The 27,002-nt window shown below is 37.0% G+C and overlaps 2 long non-coding RNA genes across 2 annotated transcripts; both read right to left on the reverse strand.

Annotated features, from left to right (window-relative positions):
* Positions 1-2,173: 2,173 nt before the first annotated feature.
* Positions 2,174-4,487, reverse strand: LOC127150490 (uncharacterized). Its single transcript, XR_007822862.1, has 4 exons — positions 4,302-4,487; positions 3,925-4,195; positions 3,629-3,678; positions 2,174-2,823 (listed from the first exon to the last, which is right to left on the reverse strand). It is a non-coding gene; the product is annotated as an uncharacterized LOC127150490 (long non-coding RNA).
* A 1,482-nt stretch (positions 4,488-5,969) lies between these two features.
* LOC103499561 (uncharacterized) lies at positions 5,970-24,526 on the reverse strand. The gene is made up of 5 exons (XR_007822863.1): positions 24,243-24,526; positions 14,009-14,310; positions 13,843-13,913; positions 7,526-7,696; positions 5,970-6,453 (listed from the first exon to the last, which is right to left on the reverse strand). It is a non-coding gene; the product is annotated as an uncharacterized LOC103499561 (long non-coding RNA).
* Positions 24,527-27,002: the final 2,476 nt, after the last annotated feature.

Consider the following 27,002-nt stretch of genomic DNA (forward strand, 5'->3'; position numbering starts at 1 on the left):
CTGGCCACAAAAAACAGAAAGGGATCGATCCCTAAAATATTAAGGTTCAGTTGTACACAAGCTCCATCCTACAAAATGTAGAGAAAATATATTCCTGAACAAAAATGTAAGTATAAATTCTTTGCAAATCATTTAGAAAAGTTGCACATTGTATACCGTTTGTGTGAATGATTGTGTACCTTGGGAACATAATCCTGTATCTTTTGATAGACGATCATTTACCTTAATGTACGATTTTTTACCTTGGATACCCGATCGTGTATCCTATGCTCAACGATCATTTAACTTAAGTGATTTTTTTCCTTTTTTTTTCTTTTAGGTTTTAGTTTAAGACTAGCTTTGACAATGTATTAACAATTATTTGATTGTATCATTGTAGATTGTTGTTCTACCTAAACTGAAGCTATCACCCTAAGAGAAATCTTTTAAGGAGAGTCAAATTCGAGGGGATGATAACATGGATATTGAGGAGGATGAATCAATGTCAAATTGTAACAACAGTAACACCACTGATGGTATGAACAATCTGTCATTGGATCACGATGACTTGAATAATTTGCGATCAACCTCATCTCTACTACTTCAATCCAATGCAAATATCGGTGGGGTTACTTCTGTTGTGCAACCATCACCACAAAGAAAAGAAAGACAAACAGTGGTTGATCAGCCTGAAACTAGTCTAAACACCAACAACAAATGTTCTATATCCAATGACAAATCAGAAGGAAGTAATTCAAAATCTTACAAAATACTAAACAATGAGATCAAAAAAGCTTATAAGGACATATCAACATTTACTTTCGTAGTCTGTAGGATAGAGATGCAATTAGAAAGCAGGCATTGGAGATGTCTGAAATGAAGCAAATGCTTGAGAGTTTGGTCTAGATAAAGTTTGATTTTAGAAGGTATTTTGTTTCTCAATTGTTTAGATAAGCGATCATTTAAGTGAAATATCCAATCGTTTAAATTCCCTTACACGATTGCTTATCCCATCTGAATTATTATTAACCCATTGCCAAACGATCGTTTAGATATGCTACACGATTGTTTGCTTATGTATACACGATTGTGAAGTAACCAATTTTTTTAATTTTTTTTCCTTTTTCTTTATTTATTAAAATCAAAATCAATGGAATGATGATATTCATCACATGCATGATGATCTTCGTGATGATTCTGATCATCACAATCTGAACAAAAATGATAACCATCACAATAACGAACATGTGATCATCGTTGAGGATCCATCTGTTGAAGAGTCACGTGCCCAAAAACCTACTGTAGAAACTCAATGGTTAATGTTTAATTCATTATTTAGTGTTTTATATTGTTTAAAATTACTTAGATTCTAAATAAACAACAATTGTATTTTTTTTCTTTTTCTTCTTTTTTTTTTTCTGTGTAGGAAACAAAAAGAACAAATCCTCAACATCTAGAGCAGTCAAGGAGTGATATTAGCATAGATGGCATAGATGCACAATTGCTATTAACTATAAGTAATATCGTAGAGAATTTGGACATTCATACTCAAATAGTAAAGGAGGTGCCGTAAATGATTGAAAATTTTCCATTGGTAAGCCAACCATTTCCACTTTATGAGATGCTACCATCAACTACAGTTAAAAACCTCGCATTAATTCCATTGGTATGTCTACCCATGGAACAAACTTTGACAACTCATGAAGTACAATCATCTATTTCAACTGTAAATCAAGAATCTCAACCGATATGTATACATGACAATAGTAGTCCTTTGCATTAATTGTTTGTTTCTTATCTAATATTATGCATTATAGGAAATACCTAAAAACAAACATCGGTAAAGAAAAAGAAGTTGGTTGGATTGTCAAAAGCTTGAGGAAATGAGGCAAAATAAAGCTTCTAATGTACAACAACAGGTTGAGATAATTCAAAAAAAAAATGCTAAAGTAGTTACTAAGAAACCATTTGAGAATCAAAATAAAAGTCTAGTAGTTACTGATAAATCGATTGAATTCAAAAAGAAAAAGATGAACCACCGACTAAGAAACAAACTTTGACAATTGACGATGTGCATCCATCTATTTTGACTGAAAAATGAAGAATCTGAACCGATATATATATAACTATGTAGTCCTTTGCATTAATTATTTTTTTTTATTATTTTGATTGGAAAACTATGCAATCCTTTGCATTAATTGAAGAATCTCAGCCCTCTATTTTGATTGAAAATGAAGAATCTTATGCATTCTGGAAAATACCCAAATAACATACACCCATAAATAGAAGGAAGCTAAATAAAGCAGATGAAGCAGTTGAGGTTCAAAAGAAAGATGAAGGAGCAACTCAAAAACCAAATGAAGTTGAAAAAAGAAAAATGTAGAGCCTGAGAAAACGGTTGTGTCACACCCCCTCTCGGACTACCTGCTACCTTAGACCGAAAGATGACGTGAAGCCGACGAACAATGCTTTTCTGTACCAGTCTCTGTGGACTCTGCTTAAAACTTTCATGTGATGAACTTGCCAATCTAGTATATAAATTACTATACATGCAACAAAACACAGCGGATCCTAGGCTAGTCAAACACATACATGAAGTGTACTTCAAAATTTACTGATTTCACGGATAAACCTAAAGACACCTTAATCAAAATATAACCAACAAAAAATTTGCATAACTACAGCTTCTAAAGCTTATACAAACTGTGGAGTATCTATAACATACAAGGGTGTATATACATCATTAACACAACAGACTCTATGCAAAACTCAAAACACGTACTGGCAATCGATAATGGAGCTTCAGCAGACTAAGGCAGTCTATCAGGCACCGAAAACTCGAACCTGGAAAATGGGTAAAATATTTTGGAAAGGGTGAGCTATGAAGCTCAGTGAGTGACTCAATTTAAAACTATGAATTTAAAAGATAAGAGCATGTGAAAACTTTACACGTATAAATCTGTTTATACAAGTCGTAAATGTAAACATGTAGTAGTAAAAATAGCTTCCTTAAATACTCAGCATGTTCATCATTGAAATCTAGCAAGGCATATCAAGTATATCGAAGAATTTTAACTAACATGCCAAATCTACATTGTGTAGAGTACACCGAGTACAACAACGTTTACAAGCTCTACGATGTAGTAGGGCCCGCCCAGCACTCCCATCGTCTTTGTCGTAGTGGGGTCTGCCCAACACTCACAAAAACATCGTTGTTACGGAGTACACTCATCGTCAACAACGAAATCTAACCAGTGTGCACACGGTAATCTTTAGCCTCGGGCTCAAGATCTCAGTCATGTAGTTAATGAAAATTTCATAAATCATCTAAAAATATTAAAACATGCCTGCTTATAAATTTTACACAAAGCTCAAACTTTACTCAGCTCTTTCGTGGAAAACTGTAGTTCTTAAAACAAAACTTCTTACTAATTCATGCTTTGCTTAAAACATTGTGGTTTAAATACTTTCCAAACATTTAATATCTACGTGCTAGCATAAATTTCTTTAAGAAATCTAGTCTCCAAATGTATACTTGAAAATAGTCATGAAATTCAAATACCTTTTATAGCTTCATAAGTAAACATTTATCGCATTCAATCATAATAACAGTTATGGATTATATTTCAAAGTTGGTTTTGTCACTCACCGTCTTGGGCTAGATCCTTGGTTTATAAGCTCGGTTTAATTCTTCTCGGCCTGCCAACAATCCAACCGAGTATTATAACTCTAAACATTCTGGTTTCCTAAAGATATACATAACATGTCGCACCAAAGATGACGCTCACGAAAACAAAGCTTAAGAAATAAAATCCTATTTCAACAACTCTCTGAAATTTCCAGATTTCTAACATAAACTTCAAATGACTATAACTTTCTCAATACTTAACCAAAATGAGTGTTCTTTATATCCAAATCTTCATTTTGAGATCCACTAAAACTTACCTGAAGACATGTAAATCTGATTCCCCGTTCATAAACTCAGATAACCCTCGAAACAGAACCACTTCAAGAATCGCGCGCACACGACCTCTTTAACTTGTCCCTACAATTTAACTGATTTTTAGTCGTGTTTGGTTCACGATTTCTTCATGAAAGTTGTGGTAAATTGAATAAGCTATCCAACCATACTAAACAGAGATTCTAACTCCACCGGTACACTCTGAAATACAAGAAAAACCAGAGACCTCCTGATTTCGAGTGAAAACCAACTGCCCTATTTTCTTCATCAAAAAGCACCCAATGAATATCCGAATTTGCTCCAACTTTCTTCATAAAGTTTGTTTAAAAATGAGTTAAAGTTCAGTAAATGTAAATCTCACCTCTTAATTCCTTTTGAAGAGTTCAAACCGAATTAAAAACCAGTGATGTGCAGAATGAACTAAAATTAAGTCATGGATACACTTTGCTTGAGTTCTCCTCCTCTTCTTCAACCTCAAAATTCTAGTAAAATTCCTCTTTTTCTTCCAAAAGGAAAAGAATGAAAGTTGGATGAGAATTTGTCTTCAAAATGCTTGGCGATGAAGGGAAGAGAAGAAGAAGAAGAAAAGAAAAAATGAAATTTTCTTCTCTTTTTCTTCTTTTTATCTATTCTTTTCTTTCTTTTCTTTAATTTATTTAATAAAACTATTTAATATATATATATATATATATATATATATATATATATATATATATATATATATATATATATATATATATATATATATTTACACTTAATTTCCATTTTTTTTCCACATTTAAAGAAATTAAACCAAGAAAATATCGGGTTTACAGATTGAGTCTAAAAAGAAAGATGAAGAAGTTTCTGTTCCATAAGTTAATCCACTAAGACCACCTACTAGAGTCATATCAAAGCTTATAATACCTGTTCCAGACGTCGAATTAAGCGACATAGATAGATATTATCCCATGTGGCCAGTGGATCCAAAATTTTGGAAAGCATACTCGACATGGAAGAGATTTACAAAAATAAATAATGAACAAAGGATTGTAGTCCTCTCATTCAAAAAGAAGCTATTTTTCTAAAAGCTTGAAGAAAATACATGGATAATAGGAGACGTAAGTACTCTTTCTAAATTTCATTTTATATGTACAACTACACGATCATGTACAACATTCTTTATTTAACTAAACGCTCGTTTATATATAATACGCAATCGCTTAGTTTTGAAAAGAATGTTATACCGGAACGTTGCATCCCCTCACTAGCACGAAACAATAGAACATTTCAAATTCGACCTTTGGCCATTAATTAGATCCAAAACCACATTGCAACAAGGTTCATCATTAGACTGTGGGATTTTTTGTGCTAAATTTGTTAAATGTCTTGTAACAAATTCAAATCATAATTGTCTAGCTATGAAAACATGAAACTGTTTAGACAATAATATGTGGTAGAATTCTGGGCAAATAGATTCTTTTAGTAAATAAAATGTTTGTTTGGTTTATGATATACTTGTACAATTTTTACTTTTTAATTTTAATCACCTTTTGACTAAATGTTCGTATTTGTTTAGATATTTTTCAAAAAACAATCATACAAATATATATAAACGATCATCTACATAAATCCAAAAGATCGTGCATATAGGTCTAAACGATCGTGTATATATATCACAATACAAGTCTGAACGATCGCGTATTCTGCAAAAGAAAAAAAAAAAAAACCACAACGATCGTCTAACAATGTCTACACGATCGTGCAAATAAACAAATTTAATCGTGTTAACAAGGCTAAACGATCATGTAAGACATCATAGACTACCATGTACTCAAGTCAAAATGATCTTGTAACTAAAATTTAAACATACAGTCGTCAAGCTTAAACGGTCGTATGGTGTACATCACACGCGTGTAGTAAACTTGAAACGGTCCTGATAATAAATGTAAACGATCTCTTAACTAAATCTAAAGGATCGTGTTATTAAGTCTCCATGATCTTGTAGTCATTTACAAACTCAAATGTCATACATTTCTACATGCATGTATTAGAATGAAGGAAAAAAATCACACATTTTCATTAATTGTTTAAACTTTGCTTGCAAGTTCTACTATTATTCCCTTTACAATTATAGTTGACAGATGGAATTCTTTGTTTTCTTGGTCTTCCAGCTTGACGTTTAAAGACTGGAGGTAATGTTTTCATGACGACATCTTCAACTCTCCAATCCAAATGAGTTCCAACAGGTTAAATACAACAACTGTATGTTGCTGATAGCGTTTCTGCATACATGTATTAGAATGAAGGAAAAAATCACACATTTTCATTAATTGTTCAAACTTTGCTTGCAAGTTCTACTATTATGCCCTTTATAATTATAGTTGGTAGATGGAATTCTTTGTTTTCTTGGTCTTCCAGCTTGACGTTTAAAGACTGGAGGTAATGTTTTCATGACGACATCTTCAACTCTCCAATCCAAATGAGTCCCAACATGTTGAATACAACAACTGTATGTTGCTAATAGTGTTTCTCTATAATAAAACTTAGATACATAAGAATAGGGATCTAAACTAAGCATTCATAGAACAGCAAGCGCATGCACACATGGAATTTCTTAAACATTAAATACTCAATAGCTACAACATTCCACGTTTAACTTCACAATGAACTATTGATTTTCATCCATTACATTGTATTTAGTCATATTAATTGGATGGACCTAATACATAAGACAAATAAAGGAAAATTAAAAAAGAATAAATATGCACAAGTAGACACAAATAAACAAAGATAGCCATCTATCTCTATCTATCTGAGACAGGCACATATAGATTTCAATCTTTGTATATATCAGATAGATACAGATAGCAATCTATCTGTGTCTATCTGAGACAGGCACAGATAAATGGCTATCATTGTTTATCGGATAGACAAAGATAACAATCTATCTATGCCTGTCCGTGATACAAACATAAAAGAAATTTTTTTTACCAATAATCTTCTTGACTTTTCATGTTCTAAACACAACATATTTTTAACCCAAGAAGTCAAACGACTCTTTATAGCAAAAGCAGCTTTACTTTGTTCATAAAACCACTTTTGTAATACATCTCTAATTGAACTAAGCATGGTAGCCACAGGTAGTTCTCTGAAATCTTTAAACACTGAATTTATACTTTCTACAAAATTCGATGTCATCATTCTGTACCTTCCTCTTCGTGAATATGCTCGATATCACTTCTCAAAACCAACACTACTAAGATAATCTTTGATATTTGGACAAATTGAATCCATACATCTGATGTGGTACTAAAATTCATCAACAGTGTAGACATAAGCACAACTAAAGAAATATTTATCAAGTAGTGGATCCTTAAAATGGAGTTTCAAGTTACTTAAAAGATGTTTTGTGCACACACAATACTCAACATCAGGAAACACTCTTAAAACTTCTTTAGGGATACTAAGATGCCTATTAGAAACAATGATTAAATTAGCTTGCTCTGAAAAACTATCTCGTATCTTCTTAAAAAAATCATGTACATGATGCATCATTTTCAGAATCTACAATGGCAAAAGCAAGAGGGAAGATTTGATTGTTACCATCTTGTGATGAGGTTGTTAATAGGATGCCACCAAACTTACACTTCAAAAGCATTCCATCAACAAAAATGATAGGTTTACAATATTTCCACCCCTCAATTGATGCACCAAAAGCCATAAAGCAAAACTTGAAATGACCGCTATCATCCATTTCTAAAGCATTGCATGTACCTATAATAATTACAAAACATTTCTATCAGCACCAACAAAAAAGAACATATAGACTGTGATAGATGCTAATATGTGTCTATCTAGATAGACTGTGATAAATGCTAATATTTGTCTATCTAGATAGGCTGTGATAAATGCTAATATTTTTCTATCTAGATAGCTTGTGATATTTGTCAATCTAGATAGACTATGACATTTGTCTATCATCATCTATCTGCAAATGAATTTAAATATGATATATGAAACAGATCATACCTAGGTTAGATTCAACCAATTTATCAAAGAAGCTTGGAATCAACATATACGATTCAATTGTGTCACCTTTTAATATCTTTACTATGTCTTCTTTTGACCTCCAAGCTTTCTAATAACTTATATTAACTCCAAGATTTGTATGAGCCTTATGCACAATCTCTTTTGGAATGGAATAATCAGTAGACAAGAACTTAAAATCATCTATTCAGCAACTGCCAATTACTGCTAAAGAAGCTTGTAGTTGATAACTTTGGGTAGTATTCAATGAACAATCATGGTCAAAATGTATTTTCGTAGGATCCACAAATCACTCTTCTTATAACGAGATGCCCTAGCGTACCATTTGCACTCTTCTTTCAAACATATAAATTTAAGAGACCCCAAAATTGATACTGTAGTCTTAACTGGAAAGTTGTTCTTCACTGCTATTATGCAAAAAAACTTTGAAATCACTCCTTTACTTTCAAATAAACCGTTTTCCTTCAAATCACAATGATAAGAAATGTCTCTTACCTTTATCATTTGAAATAGAAGGAGAACCTATATTCAATGACATATCAATATTCTCTTGTACTCTACTAGAAGAAGAAGACCTTCCCAAAGAATTAACACTTACATGGGCAACTTGATGGAACAAAAAACATCAGAGAAACATGCAACAGCGAGAGACTAGGATCATGCTTTACTCTATATGCATCTAAACGATTTAGAAATTAACATGCTGCAACTAAACGACATACCTGAACGAAAAATAGAGAACGTAAACGATGAACTTACCTTTGTAGTTCTTAACTTCTTCTTCGTTCCAAAACTTCTTCTTGCCTGAAGATCACGAGCAAAGGACAACCACTATGTCGACCTACTAATCTCAGGACTAAGAAACGAGTTGTGGGACTCGTTTTTATGAAGAAAAACTTAAAGAGATTGATGGAGGAAGGTGTATCGTTTAGAGATTTTTTCATGAAAAAATTCATCATCTTCTCATTCTGTAAATGAAAGTTTATATAGAAAATTACATGCAAAATGCATGCAATTTACTTCATAAAATCTCAACACCTAATTAATCCATTAACTATTAATAGAATTAGTGGCTTATAATTGCATTATAAGTTTCCACATTTTCCACTAATATTTAGTAGTAAATATATTAGGCAAAGGACAATTTGATCATTTAACCAATTAAATCAAAGTTAAACTTTGACTTTTCTTAGCCAAAAGTCAACTTTTTGACTTTTTGTTATTTTATCCGTCTTGACTAATTTCAACCTCCTGAGTATGAATCCGCATTCATTTTTCTAAAATGCGAATCATATTTGAATATAAATCCTGTTAAAGTTTTGTTTTTCAAAGAAAAAAGTCAACATGTTGACTTTTACAACTTTGACCGTTTCAAAACTTTCCAAGCTTCTAAATATGAATTCATATTCATATTTAAATCATATTTAAACATAAAGCTTAAAGTTTATATTTACCGACTTATATCATATATACTTGTCGGTTTCTCTCTCTTTACCTAATTCGAACAATTCGAGTTATTCCAACATATTGTTCTAAGTTGAATCCATATGAGCTAGTAGGGGAACCTAATGGAACTATAGATCATGGGCTCCAACGATTCGAGATTAACTGGCTAAACTCTTTTAGACCAAGCTTAATCGACATTTGTTAACTAATGAGTCATTCCACTAAAAACTTGTGGTTGCACTCCTCTCACTATAAATATATTTCTGTCCACCTAATATAACCATGATGGGTAAGTTGATCCTTCACAGGTTGTTCGTAATCTTGGCTAGGTCAAAATACTGTTTTACCCCCGAGATTACATCTTCCTCCTTAAGACCCACTGATCCACTATTGAACAATTGGTTAAAGGTTCAACCTATAAACGTGAATCCTTCTCGGGATAAAAAGAAGGTGGGGCCCCTTGTTCAAGACTTGGATTCAGTCCTTAAGGGAACAACCTATCTACTATCCCAGAAGTAGATAGGAGTGAATTTCATCTTGCAGCCTATGTCCCTAGCTATCCATTCGGTCTTATCCCTGAAATGGGAGGCTTATTGGGCCAGCGACGATAAACTGCCATCACCTATGCAAATCTAAGGATATTATCGAATGAACAGAAGTTCATAGTTAGCTCAGGACTAAGATCAAATTACCTAGGTCATCATAATTGAAATAGTCAGTTTATATAGTTTACGACATTATAACTAAAAGTGACTATTTCGTGCTTCCAGTCTTATGCAAACCATTTACATAGGATGCCCCCACTCCCATGTCTTCACATGAATGATTCACGATTACATCGTTTGTACTAACTACGGAGCGGGTCGCATCCATAGTGTTTTTCCAAAATAAGGCGTCCAACCTTATTCATACACTATAGACTATTTGGGCTATTAACTTGAACTTAATCCATGTTTATGTCTCTACAAAAAGTTCAAGTGTATTGACAAACTTAGTAAAATAGCCTCGAGAGCTTAATTTATTGGTTTTAAGATTATAGCATTCAATAACAAATTTATTGAATCAAATAACAAAATACAAGTTTTAGGACATAAATTCCAACACAACTAATGGATTTCTACTAGTTGCATCTTTAGCAAAAACTAAATACCAAGCAAGATCATTGTCTTTCTTTATTGGCATCACAGTTTAAACGTTACTTTTACCAAAATCAAGTAAAACAGATAATTCTACTAATTCATTCAATTTAATATGTTCACATATTAAAGCATCCAAAGAATTAAAGCTGACTCAGACATTTACTAAAATTCCAGCAACTGAGTAATTCTCATAAACATTACAGTCATTCCATTGACCTCCATAAAAAAAATAAAGCAATAAGAAGAAATAGATAGACATAGATAGACATTTATTACTAAATAAAAGAATAAAATGTACAAAATGATAACAATAAACACAATGCAAGAATAAATAGACAATTGTGCAAAAGACCAATATATATATTAAACGATCATTTGACAACGATAAATGATCGTATTGAATAAAGTAAATAACCGTGTTGACTTAGGTACATGATCATTTGACAATGCTAATATATTAAATATTGTATACGATCGTGTTGATATAAGTAAACGATGGTGTTGAAATGGATAAGCGATCGTGTTGATATGGATAAGCTATCGTGTTGATATGGATAAGCTATCGTGTTGATAATGGTAAACGATTGTGTAATTCAATGTAAATTATTGTGAAAAGCTTCAAACTATCGATCTTCATAATGAAATACTAATTCTTATAGTAATTCTTAAAACTTCTAAAGATTTGAAACAAAAAAAAAACCTTAGAATTCTTACCAACCACAAAAAACAAAAACGATATTCATAATGAAATATAAAATTCATAGTTCGGTGTAAATGATCATGAAAATCTTCAAACGTACTAATGATCTTAGTTCGATGTAAACAATCATGAAATTCTTACCAATTTCATTTCTTTCCTCCATCATTTTCCATCCAAACTTTTAGAGCACTTTGAGGAGAGAGTGAAGGAAGAAAAAGAAGAAGAATTTCGTGGTTTGAGGTTGAAGAAGATAGGAAAAAGTTCATGCAAAGCCAGCCATTGCAAAATCTGGGTGCAACTGCCAACCTCTGGTTGTTTTATTCGGTTTGAGCTATCTAGAAGGAACTAAGAGGTGAGGTTTGATTTTCTTGAAAGTTAGTTCATTTTCTAATAAATTTCATGAAGGAATCTTGAGCTGAATAGTATGAGAAGTTAATGGTTTTTGAAATGGAAAACAGAGCACAAAATTTTCGAGCAAACCAGGAGGATTTCTGGTGTTCTCTGATGCTTTGAGTATTCTGGAATTGTACAAGTTGAATCAAAAGCTCTATTTGGTATGGTTGGAAAGCTAATTCAATATCCTACAACTTTCATGAAGATTTTGTGAGCCAAAAATGACTTTAAGTGGGGTTAATTGCAGGATATAGATAAAGAGTGGTAGAGAACCTCGAATTCTGTATTGTCTGTGTTTGGGGCCATTTTGGACGAATTGGTTGAGAATCTCGTTTTCATTTCTTCAGGTAAGTTGTATAGTGTTCGAAAATGAAGAGTTTTATGTATATTTCATTAATTTTGGATACGTTTTGAGGAAGTTGTGGGTGTTGGAAGTTAGGATATCGAATCTGGAAAATCTGGAATTGTGGGTTGTAATGTGATTCTTAATCTAATTGTTTAGAAATTCATGAGCATGGAAGGACAAAAGCTATCTATGATTCTAATGCTCGGTTTTGGTTGTTGACAGGCCAAGAGGAAATAGGCCGAGTCTACAAACCGGGGAACTAGATAAGACTGTGAGTGACAAAACAATTTCTAAAATGTTATTAAACAATTATTCATAATTACATGTTTTACATGTTTTTCTATGAATGATACATGTTTTTGTAAACGGTTTCAAACATGAGTTTTAAGCTTAGATTTCCTAATGAGGGTTATATTCGAGCACGTGGCTAATGGCTTAATGAAAAGTAGTTGAAACGATATCTTTTAAAGTAAAGCATGTGTTAGCAAATATTGTATAATGATTTAAAGTTTTTCACGAGTAAACTGAATAAACTTAAGTTTTACAAAAGATAACGATAAACAGGCATGTTTAAATGTTTTCATGTGACTTCGTGGAGCTTTCCATTGATTGATGACTGAGATATTGAGCCTGAGGCTATATGGCACCTGTACACACAGATTATATTTCCGTTGTCGACGTTGAGTGTACTCCGTGACAACGATGCTGTCGTGAGTGCTGGGCGGGCCTCACTACGACAAAGACGATGGGAGTGTATTGGGCGTATCCTTGGACTAGTAAATGTTGGTTGTATTGGGCGTATCCTACACCACGCAAATCGATCATGTTAGTTAAAACGTTTGTTGTACTTGTTATGCCTTGCTAGATTTTTATGACGAACTTGGAAGATATTTTAGAAAGCCTTATTTATTACATGTTTATGTTAAATGCTTTGTTTGAACATATTTATACGTCTAAAGGTTTATCACATGTTTCGATGTTCGTATTTAGAGTTTTAAATTTAGTCACTCACTAGGCCTCGTAGCTCATTCTTTTCAAAATGTTTCCCACTTTTCAGGTAGAGATTGAGCTCCCGGCGCCTAATGCACTGCCAACGTCTGCTGAAAGTTCCAGATCAAACTCCAGTACGTGGTTGGAGTTGTATTTTGAGTTTGTTCATGTTGAAATGTTTTGTAAGGTTTGTATAATATCGTCTTAGAGGTCGTGGTCATAAAACTTTAGTTGTATAGGTTTTGGTCGTGATGGTTATATCAGGTTATTTTACAAACCAAGTGATGTCAGGGCTGCATCTTCTGTTTGTTGGGAAGGTTTTCGTGGTTTCCTCTGTGTGGTGTTCCATGTTGAATATTCTATATCTAAGATTGGTATGTTTATCGGACTTAACGTTCAGTAGGGTCAGCAGAGATCGTTAGAGGAGACGATGTCTGTTGGCTTCACGCCTTCTTTCGGGCTAAGACAGCAGGTGGTCCGGGAGGGGGTGTGACAAGTCGTCTGATATATGTAAGTACTTGTCATATTTGTCATATTTGCAATATGCAAAAATGAGGTACTATGGGATGCTTTTTTCTAAATTTTTTTGACATCTGATGCAATTTCCTTACAATTTATATATATAATTAACCATAATTCCTTGAAAATCCACAAATAAAACCAATGTCATGCAACTTAATCTTAATTCTCAATAACAGCAAAAATCCAAATCCTCGAATTAATTAAATATTCATCCAACAAATATTTAATTAATCTTGATTTCCACAAAACCAAATAATTCTCGTTCAATTAACTAAAATTAACACCCAATAAGTCAACATAATTAAATAAAATTAAAGATAATTAAATCTAAAATTACCTTAATTTTTGGAGCGTTAAAGGTACATTGATAACTTTCGTCTCTTTTACCATCTTCTTTGAAACTCTCTCCTAAAACCATCAATAACTTTTAAGCATAAGTAATTTGTAACTTCACTTTAATAAACAATTAATATTGTAACTTTACTTTAGAAAAAACATTTTACCTTCTTCTGGATTTTATTCTTGGAGCAATTACCATGCTCGAATGTTGGCATGTTTTGAACTTACTCTTCCAATTTTCGAATGCGTTTATAGAGTGCTTCATTTTCATTCATGATTTGTTTGGTTGTATCCACCTTTTTTAACATTCTTGGTTTTCCTTTGTGAAAATAAACAGTAGGTGTAATGGAACCACCGACACCACTCGGCCACCATATTTTGAAGTACCCAAAGCTTGAATCAATGCATCATTAGATGATTCATGTTTGTTGGAGAGTGGATCTGCATTCTTATTCACAATCTTATCCTAAAATGGAGTTAAATATGATCAATAATATGTAAAAATTATATACATGCATTTTGATGCAAATATAACACTGAGAATCTTACTATTTGATTGGGTATTTTATGTACATCCTCATTGATATATTCTACATTTTGTTTTTGTCCAAGCTTTTTTCACACATATTAGCTCGTCCAAAATCTTGTTCGTTGGAAGGACCCTTTTTCTGCGTATCATTAAGCACACGATAGCTAAATTTAAGAATGTCTATCAAAATACTATGTTATTCTTAATTACCGTATCCTTGGCAAGATTTGTATAACCTTTTATGGACATATTATAACTACACTTGCTCCTCTTTCTTCGATCTTGTTGTTAACTTTTCACTTTCCATACAAATTTTATGTAACAAGATTAAAATAAAAAAAAATGTGGTTTATATTATTATTGGTGTTATTAGAAGAGAGAAGTTTAAGACCTAAAATTTTGGAGATAGTCTTGACCTAACAAACTCTTGTCAAACATGTGTTTCAATTATGTGGGAATACAATGAAGGTGGATTTATCAAGAGTTAGGGTTTATAGATGATATATTGCGTCATTAACCAACTCTTAAATTGACGAAATGCAATATCAACTGTTTTGATAAAGGCCTTCTTACTTGTACGATCAATTTTGAATCCCCCCTAGACATTTAACAATGCTTAAGTGTAATCTTTCGAAATTCATACGCCCTACTAAAAAGTGAATTGTGAATGCGACCAAGTATCTAAGTGCAACAACCTTAGTGTGAAACCAACATAAGTAGTCATGTCCAAAAGGTGCCTAACCTTTGAAGACCACCAAGTAATTCTTAAGTGCAAGCTTTCCAAACTCACACCCTATTAAAAAGTGTGAAAAAATGACTTGAAGACCCAAAATGGTAACCAAGTGTCTAAGTGCAACAATCTTAGTGCCAAATCAACCTAAGAAGTGTCCAAACCAACCTATATACACTAAGTATAACTATATGCATAATTGGCTACCATAGTTGCAGGATAACCACAACATATTACAACTCAAACTATACAATAAGTGTGAAATATATGCATGATTTCAAAATGAAAAATGATGTATACATACCTCAACCATATTATATTTTTTTTTTCTTTCAACTCAGTCAATACGAGCTTCCAAGATGCATATGTAATTGGGATATGATGATGCACACAAGATCCAATGAATGTTTGTAACTTATGTCCATTCTCGCCAAGCGATATTCCACTTTCATTGTAGTCAACTACCGTTTGCTCCCTTGTACTCTTAATTTTTGTTACATCATGCATCAATGTTAGTCCTCTTATTTTCCTTTTCTCTGCTTTTGGTGCTTCACCTTGTACCAATTCATCCATATTTTCATTGTCCAAACCTAATTTGACCTCGTCTAATCCAAGTGCTAAGTCCTCATTACTTGCTAGCTCCATGGTTTAAGAATTAGCTTGAGAAGCAAAATAAAGTTAAGTTAGCTAAGTGTAAGATGCAAAATATTCATAAAAAATAGTAAGTGAAAACTCACCCCAAACATGTACTCATTAGGAATTCATATGCCTCTAAAGTCGATCAACTCATACATATGTTGAAGTGTTCTCGTCTAAATTAAGTCTACATTCAATATCTAACATAGCTTTAGTCATTTCTTGACAATGTAGAACCATATCTCCAAGTTCGTCATCATTGTGTTAATCCTCGAAGTCTCTTTGTGGTGGAGTAAGAACAATAGACCATCGACTATCACTTGGATCCTTAATTAAAAAAAAAACCGCTTGTCTTGCTTGGATCGCGAGTATGAAAGAATTGTTCATCAAATCCATGAACACTGCAGGGGCGTTAGTCAAGCCAAAAGACATCACAATGAACTCGTAATGTTCGTACCTCGAACGAAATGCCGTCTTGGGAATGTCACTGTCCCTAATCCTCAACTGGTGATAGCCTGACCGCAGGTCGATCTTGGAAAAGACAGTGGCTCCCTGCAACTGATCGAACAAGTCATCAATCTTGGGCAAGGGGTAGCGGTTTTTAACTGTCACCTTGTTCAGCTCTCGGTAGTCAATACAAAGGCACATCGACCCATCCTTCTTCTTCACGAACAACACTGGGGCTCCCCAAGGTGACACACTGGGCCGGATGAAACCCTTGTCCAGCAACTCCTGTAACTGGACCTTCAACTCTTTTAGCTCGGCTGGAGCCATTCTGTAAGGGGCCCTCGAGATAGGGGCAGTGCCCGGCTCTAACTCGATGGCGAAGTCTACCTCTCTGGGAGGCGGAAGTCCTGGGAGTTCGTCTGGGAAAACATCAGGGTACTCCCTTACCACTGGTTCGGAAGATAGGGAAACTTCTGGCTCTCTAATATCTACTACGCTTGCCAAGATGCTCCAGGTACCCTGGATGAGTAGTTTACTAGCCTTCATGGCTGAGATGACCTTGGGTATACATACCATGCCTGCCCCCCTAAATTTGAAGCTAGCCCCGGAGGGAGAGTTAAAGACAACTTCCTTACCAAAACAGTCTATATTTGCATGGTTAGCTGACAGCCAATCCATGCCTAAAATCACGTCAAAATCCTGCATGTCTAACACTAGTAAGGTCACGTCTAATATATGATTCGCTATCTTTACCCGACATGCCTTTATTTTTTCTTTGGACAACAGAACCTCCCTAGATGGAGTAGAAACAGACAAGACACTACCCAAAGGTTCTACCTCCAAACCCACATGCTGAACGAAAACAGAGGATATAAACGAGTGGGATGACCCAGAGTCAAATAGTACAAAAGCATAATGCCCCAAAATTGGGAGCGTACCTGTCACCACTGTACCAGCTCGCTCGGCCTCCTGCCGGGTAGTGGCAAAAACTCTCCCCTGCTGGGAAGCAGAAGGCTGGTGCGGTGTCGTCTCAAAGGGTTTCCGAGGACACGCATCAGCAGTGTGCCCCGGCTGTCTGTACCTGAAACAGACTCCACTTCCAGCCAAGCAACGACCTCCATGGACTCTCCCATAGGTGGTACAAGCGGGTAGCTCTCTCAGAGTCCTCTCAGCTGCTCCAAGCTCTCGTCGGTGTCTCTGAAAGACACCTCCTGACCTCAGAGTTCGCTGCAGTATCACGTCAGGCTGCGTCTCAACCTTTCTCTTATGTCCTAAGGCTGTCCCTCTGCTGGCAGCCTTAAACGAATCAACTCTCTCATGCAGGCTCAAATCCAGTGCTATGCGTAATGCATCCGCATGAGTGGCTGGCCGGAGAGCTCGAACGATGCCCTGAAGGTCTAGTCTGAGACCCCTAACGAATTTCTCAGTCCTGGCGGCCTCATCCCTCACCACATCGGGAGCGAAACGGGACAACATGTCGAACTCGGTGTCGTACTGCTCCACAATCATGTCGCCTTGCTCCAAGTTTAGGAACTCTTGCAGCTTGGCGTGCTTCACATTGGCGGAGAAGAACTTAGCGTATAAGTTCTCCTTGAACTGCTCCCAAGTTATCTTGCTAACGTCCCCTCCTAGCATTCTCTCAGCAGTCCCCACCAGGCGGTGCCCCTATCCTCCAAGAAGAAGACTGCACACTAAACCTTCTGGTCTTCTGGGCACTTCATGTACCGGAAGATAGTCTTTATCGACGTCAACCACATTTGGGCCTTTGTGGGGTTGTCCATGGATCCATCAAAGGTCTTAAGATTATACTTTCTAAAGTCCCGTAAGTGTTTAGCCTCGGCCGACAGTTGAAATGGCACGGGTTGAGCTTCCGCAGGGGCTGGAGGAACGACGGTCTGGGCCTGAACAGGGGCGGCCTGGTTCTGCTGGGCGGCGAGGAAAGGCGCCAAAGCAGCTTGCAACATGTCCTGATAACGCTGCTCCATCGCGGCGAGATCCGCCTGGGTGACCGGTGCGTTAGGGTCGACCGCCGGTGCAGCAGGTTGCTCCTCCGGCTGGCCACGATCGGCTCCTCTGCCTCCCCTACCACCTCCTCGTCGTGCACCTCTGCGTGGCGGCATTCTCCCTAAAATTCACCAACAAAACTTTTCACCACAAGAACTTAACACTCCTATTCCTAGGTCTAGTCTATTCAGGCAACATTATAATCTTAACGTTAGCAAAGCTTTAGACATACCTGGCGAGTGACGAAGGACCGTATAGCCATAGGGTGAAGTAAAACCAAAACAAAACAATGACTTACATCGTAGGTCAGTCTACAGAACCTAAAACACTGTGCTCTGATACCAACTGTAACGACCCAACTCCTTATACTGAGTCGAAATCATTACTAAGGGTAGAACAGGTGGTTTAAGTCATAAAATTTAGTGAAGACAAATAAAATTTGGGAAATTTATTTATGAAAATCCAATCAAAGTGACATGCGAAAATAAAATTTCATTCTAAAGTCCTACTCGGGCCCTATCTACATTTTAAAAAGGAAATAGCAAATAGTGAAGAAGACTAAAACTCAGGTACTAACGTCAAAACAAGAGTAAGCGGAAGCAAAAATCCTTATGGCTCGCCACGGTCACTTCTGGTCGCTCGCCAGCTTGCCTTTGCCCTTACCTCGTCCTCTACCTGAAAAACATGACATGAAGAGAGTGAGTATAAAATACTCAGTAAGGGACCCACTATTAGTCCCACTAGGTGCCTGTTAGCTTCCTATCAGAGTCCTGTAACTGGTACCTAATCTCTGGCACGTTCCCGAACACGTGCAACATGCGCTCCCGTAGGAACGTAACTCTGGTCTTCGGTGTCCCGGGGGACACCTAGGACAATCGGGATGCGAGGACCCCGTCGAGTCACTCGAGTCAAATCTATATCCATGCTAGACTGGTGTCCCGTCGGACCACACAGTCCTAAATAGGTGGTGATCCCAAAGGACACCCATGCAGGTACGACTCTAATAGGCTAAGCTAACAGATACCCTAACCCTAGCATACATACACATAGCATCATCATACAATCATAACAGATTAATCATCATCTCACTCTCCATCTCAACAACCGACGTACAGTCACAACAGTTCTCGTCATCACAATATCATGCCATAATGTAACCATATCATCAATCGCATCATACTATCATCAATTTCATGCATCATATAGTCTAGTCCTCAATATGCACAACCGAAGGTGTACGTGATCTCATTATTCTAAACATGGGGCTAGTAGTAGAAATCTCTTACCTGGAGATTTACTTGGCGAGTCCTAACCGCAAGACAAGTGTGCTTTCCAAGCAACGAGGTCCTAACTGTTTAATACGCCAAAAATTCGTAATTAAGTCACCAACGACTAACGGCTCAAAACTCAGTTGAAATGACTTACCCTAGAAAGAGGTTGCAATGCTTGAGCCCCTATTGAAGAAATCCCACGCTGCAGCAGTTACTTGGTCCAAGACGCCCCTTAAGGAAGATAATTTAATTTAATTCCAAATTAAATTATTTAGTGTCCAAAAACATTGAGTCTTACTGGGTAATGCCAAAATAATTAATAAATTTACCAAAAATTGGATGGAACAAGCCAAACTAGGCTTGGCGGCTCGGCTGGAAAAAGGACAGGGACCGGCTCGGTTTGAAGGTTGGGGATCGGCTCGGCTCGCGACGCAGACAGGCGCGGCTCGTGGTGCAGACAGGCGCGGCTCGGCTCAGTATAGAGGCTGCGCACGTGCGGCTCGCACGCGGGCGCTGCTCGGCTACACTGGTGCACGCGGCGCGGGTTCCGGGTCGGAGGCACGCGGCGCGAGCCGGGCTTCTGGTCGGAGGCATGCGTCGGTTTCGGGTCGCGGAGCGGAAGCTTCAGCCGGGTTGGGTCTTCGCGCAACGAGGCGGTGGCTTCCAGATTCGGGTGGCGCGACGGCTGCGGGTGGTCCGGCTACACCACGGCTTCGCTCGGCGACGGCTGCAGACGGATGCTTCGGCTGCGCTGCGTCGGATCGAAGCGGCGCGACGCGGCTGGGCGTGTGAACGTCGGCGAAGCATACGCGGCTTCGGCTGGCAGACGCGGTGGCGATCCGCAAAGGCGACGGCTGGCGAGCGCGACTTCGAACTTCCCGACTCAATGCGGCGACGCCGGATGGACGAGGAGGCTCGGCTCGTGACTGCGGCTGGGCTCCCTTACGCGTTGGCTAAAGTCCGGCGGCGGCGGCGACGACGAGCGGCGGCGGCTAGGGTTTTTTTGTTTTCCTTTTCCTTTTCTCTTTTCTTTCCCCTCTTTCTTTTTCTTTTTGATTTCTCTTTCTTATGCACGGGACCCAAGGCTCTTATATAAATAAAAAAAAATCTCTTTTCTTTTCCTTTAGTCAAAACCAACCATCTTCTCTCTCTCCAAATCTCACCAAAAATTCAACCAACCCTCCTTTCATTTAACATTAATTCACCAAATAAATCTAAATACTAAAATAAATACAATAAAAAAATATACTTAATATTTAAACAAAATGGAAAAATCTCAAACCTTAATAAATCGCAAAATTCAAAATGATAAGGTTCTCCCAATACTTTGAATTTTCCAAGACCATACGTATAAATTAATAGCAAATGAACAAAAAATCGAGTTTGTTGGGGCGTTACAATTGTAGGCGCAAGGTTTTTGCAAAAAGGGGAGGGATGTAACGACCCAACTCCTTATACTAAGTTTAAGCCATTACTAATTAAAAAAAAAAAAGTAAATGAGTTTGTAAAGTTTTAAAAATAGAATAAGACAAAAACCTCAATTTCTCAAATAAAAAGATAAACAAGGAAAATGTGAAATAAGTATAAACTAAAGTTCTAACTCGGACCCTATCTAGTTTTAAAGAAACGACTTAACCAATAAAGAATGAACTGAAAATGCAATAGTAAAATCTGAATTTTTGACATAAGCGAAAGCAAGCGTATCCCTATGGTCCGCCACAATTACTTCTGGTCACTCGCCAGCTTGTCCTTGTTCTTACCTCTACCTCTGCCTGAAAGATGGAAATGGAATAAGTGAGCATAAAAATACTCAGTAAGGGACCCACTACTAGTCCCACTAGATGCCTGTTAACTTCCTATTAGAGTCCTGAAAAGTGGTACCCCTGAATTGGTACGTCCCCGAACACGTGCAATCTGTGCCCCGTAGGAACAAGCTGATCTTTGGTGATTTCCAAGGGAATACCTAAGACGGTCGGGCTGTGAGTGGTCCCGTCGGATCACTCAAGTCATGTCTGTGTCAATGTCAATGTCAGATTGATAATCCCGTCAGACTACGCAGTCATAAGTGTGAGCAACCCCGTCGGGTCTCTCCATCATGTCTGTGTCATAATAGTGGTGATCCCGAATGACACACATGTGGGTACGACTCTAATAAGAAGCTAACATACACCCTACACATAGCATGCACACAACATCTCATCAATCATATCAGAGCTTATCATACATGTCATAATTACGTCAATTCATGCTATAACATATCAAACCATAATGTACCAACCCTAACGTATCATATCACGTCATCCTTAACTATGACTATGTCGTTAGAACGAAGGCGGTAGCATCGACATACTAATCATGCTAACCATAGAGTCAATCAGCAGACACAATTTCAATATCAGTCTCTCTCTCTCAACAACCTTGAGTTAGGTACTTAGCTACCATTCATACGTAACCATAAATTCAAACATGCGGTCTTTTTATTGTAAATCGAAGGTCTAGTAGGAGAATCTCTTACCTGGAGATTTGCTCAACGAATTCTAGCAGTAAAATCACGCTTCCCAAGCAGCGAAGGTTCTAAATGGTTAGGAAACAACAATTTAATAACCTAACCTTCACGGAATTAAAATCCAAAAATCATTCGAAGCAACTTACCCAAGATCAAGGTTGCAATAATTTCCTTTAATCAGAAGGGGTTCCACAGCCCGACTCTAGTGGTCCAACCGGTCCTTTAGGATAAAATAATTTAATTTAATTTAATCTAAAATTAAATCATTTAGGTCAAAAGATTAATCTTGGTTGGGCATACCAAAAACCCAATCACAACTTATCAAAACAAGTAGGAAGATCAAAAATAGGCTAGGCGGCTCAACAGTAACTGGACGGCTCAGCTGGATGGTAGAAGCGGCTCGCGGATGGCTGAGGCGGGCGACTCCAGGCGCACGGCTCGGCTAAGGCGCGCGTGGCTGCAGCTCACACTGCAGCTGGCACAGGCTCGGGCGAAGACACGAGTCGGGTTCGATTTGCGGAGAGGGGACGGGGGTTAGGTTTCGATCTGCGAAAAAGGGTGCGGGTCGAGTTTCGATCTGCGGAGAAGGGACGCACACACGCTCGGCGGTTTCGGAGCTGGTCGGCTACGCGACGATGGATGGTCGGAGAAGGTCCGTTGACGATGCTATCGCCCGGTGAGCAATGACGTTGGGCAGATGGGTCGGCTCGTGCAGCGCGGCTAGGCTTGCAACGATAGCTGACGAAAAGCTTGGGCGGACGGCGGCGCTCCAGTCTCGGCGATGAGGACGGAAGGGTCCGCGTGTGGCTTCGGCTTGGTTGCGTCGGACGACTGGCTACTCGAGACGACGGCGCGGCGTTTAGGGTGGCGGGTCGACGGCCAACGATGAGGAAATAGGTGGCGGCGGCGATTTAGGGTTAGGGTTTTCTCCTTTTTGGTGAAGATGATGATGAAGCATTAATTACACATCCCAATACCCAATTTAAATAAAATAATTCCTTTTATTTTATTTTATTACTTTATTCTCTTTCCCCAAAATCTTCACACTCTCTCTCTTCATTTAAAATCACCAAATCTCCCTTATCTTCAAACCAATATCTCTACCAAATTCATTATCCAAATAAAATAACTATTATCCTCAACTTAATTAATTTTGCAACCAAAATATCATTAGCAAGTTTCCTCAAGTAAATCCAAAATTTCAATAACTACACTAAGATAAAAATTTAAATTCCAAAATTTTGGGGTGTTACAAGGGATTTAAACATTTTTTGTTTATGTTTCCTTTTCTGTTGAAAAATAAAAAATATATACCTTAGTTTTCTTGATGTTTAAAAAATGTAGTAAAAATCAACATTACTCTTGACATTTTTTTCTTGTGTCAAGTAAATGTTACCTATATTTGACATGTATGTAACATCAAGTAATAACTAACATGTTACTTCACGTTTTTTCTTTAAAATGGTCAATACTTGACATTTTTTTTTAACAAAAACGTCAAGTATGTAAAAGTTGCAAGTGTCAAGTAAAGCAGACTACAAGTCTCAAGTAGGCCGTGTGCGGGTTGGAGTGTGACACCAAGTCTCAAGGTGTCAAAGTGCCTAAGTACCAGACTGCAAAGCATCAGACTACAAGATTGCAAAGTGTCAAACTGTTAAATGACAAATTGTCAAACTGACAGACTACAAAGTGTCAGCCTGTGACTGCCAAGTGCCAAGTGTTAAATGCCTAAAACTAAATGCCAAAATGCCAAGTTCCAAATGCCAAGTGCTAAGTGTTAAAGTGCCAAAATGTCAAAGTGTGGATCGAAGTGCCAATTGGCCGAGTGCAAAAAGATAATAATAATAGGAAAGGAAAAAATGGTCTTGGTAAGAAAGAAAAGAAGAATAAAACTAAAAAAAAAAACAAAAGAAGAGGAGACGGAGTAAAGAGCTGGCGACAAAAAAAAAAAACTGATGTAGACGAGAGAGATAAAAAGAAAGAAAGAAAAGATCAGAAAATTTTTTCCATACCTTCGTGATGTTTTATTTTCTTTTTTTATCTTTCTTTTGCTCAATAAAAAATGATTAAGAGGTGTGTCTATTTATAGGGTGAACACACTACAAGAAAAGGGCTTTTTTCGATGCCGCGAAGCTTTTTTTCGTAGCTTTGTGCCAGCACCACAAATCAACCAAATGAATCCCTCGTACTAAATTTAAAGCAAATAAAACTATTTACACACATGGTTTCAGCAAACTAATGGATGAAAGATGTTGCAAAAGAAGAAAAAACTTACTGGAGAGATGAGAGGGCTCACGATGAGAGATTTATTTGCTTAGGGGGTCACGCCGAAAGTGAAAGGGTGGACGGAGGGAGATGTTGTGGCTCTTCAAAACCAGTGAGGAAAGGGTCGCTGAAGTGAAGGGTGAAGGGGGAAATCAGTGGGAGGGGGAGATTGTTGGCAAAAATTGATACTGGGTGGAGGTTTGCGGCAGCCAAAATTTTTTGGGAGGGGGGAGGGCCGAACTTGAAAAGTAAGTAAAAAAAAAGAAAGTTAGGAATTTGAGTTTTAAGCCTATCTCGATGCCATGTTGTAGGCGTCTGCGTAGAGGAGATATATCCCATCACCTATTTAATGAGTGTTGGCATATACCCAATCTATGTCGACGCCTACAACATGTCTTCGGCATAGGACATCAGGAAAGGCATTATTGAATGTCGCTACTTTCGACGTCACCAAAAACCTTTTTTCTAATGAAAAATTCAATTCCTAATTGGATTTGGAATTAAATCAAATCGTTTTAAAAAAGTCTACGTAATTTTATTTTTATCTTTAATGATTTGAAAAGTTTTTATTTGGGGATAAAAATTGAATATAACATTTGGAGATAATTAAAATTTCTTAATCGTTCAAAATTTAGACTTTATTCTCAATTTTAAATTAAAATTTGGTCGTACCTCACATTTTATTCCAAATTTCACCCCAAATTCAAAATTCAAGTTTCTTCTCAAGTCAAATTGACTTGTGGATATGATCTCTGATTTATCTCAAAATTTTGATTGGGGGCATTATCTAATCTTATCCCAATGCAAAATTAAGGGAAGTTCAAATTTGATATCCAAAATGAAACATTAAATGAAACAAAAATCTAGAACATACTCCCTGCATTTTGATTTAAACATATATTTTTCGAGATCATCCATCCATACATGCATAAATCTCAAAAAAGGACATCCATTGAATGAAAAATTTTGGATCAATCACAAATTACCACGTCATTTACTAAATTAACGATGAATCTATAAATAATTGGATTGCTTAAAAGTTGACATGTGTCCCAAATTGAAATTAAAGATATAAATTCGACGAATCCATATGTTTTCTTCTCAATGGTTGATTAGCCAATCCATGAATTCATTAAGTGCCTTTTCTTTTTTTCTTCTTTCCATTCAAATTTCACATTCTTTTTCACAAGTTCATTCGATGGTGAGGCTATGCTACACAAATTCTTAATAAACCTTCGATAAAAACTAGCCAAGCCATGAAAAGATCTCACCTCAGTTGCATTGATTGGTGTGGACCACTCTCAAATAGCTTTTAGCTTTTCTTCATCAACTTTAACCATCCTTTTCAACAATGAACTCTAAGAAGTTGGTTTGTTCTAGACAAAAACTATACTTTTCGAAGTTGGCATAAAGCTTTTCTTCTCTAAGTTTAAGCAAAATTGTCTTGACATGCGAAATATGTTCATCCAAGTTTTCTTAATAAACTTTCCAAAATCATCAAAGTATACAACAACAAACTTTCCAATGTATTCTCTCAAAGCATAATTCATTAGCCTCATAAAAGTGTGTGGTGCATTAGTAAGACCAAATGGTATAACAAGTGTAAACCTCAAACTCTAAGAAACTCGAGTCTTCTAAAGAGCTTGAAAAGTTAGATTTTAAGTGAAGTTAAAATGGAAAAGTAAACTTAAGAAGTTTCATTTGAAGAGTATCATAGTAGATGGGAAGAAGGAAAACTAAGAAATGATGGTTAAAAAGTTAAGAAGGTTAAGTTGAAAAGTGGAAATTTTGGCAAAGTCCATAAGCTAGATGTTTTTGGCTTGATGAGCAACCAAAAGAGGAGTAGGTAAACTCTAAAGAGGTTATTTGGACATTTTGGACAAGGATAGGCAACCAAGCTTGAGTGTGTGTGGCCGAGAAGGGTTGGATAACCTCTAACTGTGCTAGGCGAGATGATCATGGCTACGCATTGAAGGCTTGTTTATAAAGGTTAGTTGTAGTAAAGAGTGTCATTAGGCGTTTTTCCTAGGCAGGCAAGAGGCTAGCTGTAACGACCCAACTCCTTTTTCTAAGTCGAAGTCGTTAAAATTTCAAAAGACAAATAAAGTTTGTAAAGTTTGGATAAAGCGAAACAAAACCTCAAAAATTTAATTATTTAAAAGCCTAATCAAAAGAAATTTGCGATATGTAAACAAATATAAAAAATCCTAACTCGGGCCCTGTCTAATTTTAAAGAATTGAATTAACAAATAAAGAATGATAAAAAGGCAAACATTCAAGGTCTAAACTCGGATATAAAGCAGAAGCAAGAGATCCCTATGGCTCGCCACGGTCACTTCTGGTCGCTCGCCAGCTTGCCCTTGCCCTTACCTCTGCTCCTGCCTGAAACATGAAATGGAAAAAGTGAGTATAAAATACTCAGTAAGGGACCCACTACTAGTCCCGCTAGGTGTCTGTTAACTTCCTATTAGAGTCCTAAAAATGGTACCCAATAACTAGCACGTTCCCGAACACGTGCAACATGTGCTCCCGTAGGAACAAAATCTGGTCTTCGGTGACCCAAGGGAACACCTGGGACAAACTGGTCTGTAGCGTACCCGAAGGAAACACTAAGACAATCGGGCTGCGAGGATCCCATCGAATCACTCGAATCATATCTATATTTATGCCAGACTGGCGGTCCCGTCGGACTATGCAGTCCTAAATAGGTGGTGATCCCGAAGGACACCCATGCAAGTGCGACTCTAATAGGCTAAGCTAACATGCACCC

The sequence above is a fragment of the Cucumis melo genome, chromosome 8, assembly GCF_025177605.1.
Source record: "Cucumis melo cultivar AY chromosome 8, USDA_Cmelo_AY_1.0, whole genome shotgun sequence".
Classification (NCBI taxonomy): Eukaryota; Viridiplantae; Streptophyta; class Magnoliopsida; order Cucurbitales; family Cucurbitaceae; genus Cucumis; species Cucumis melo.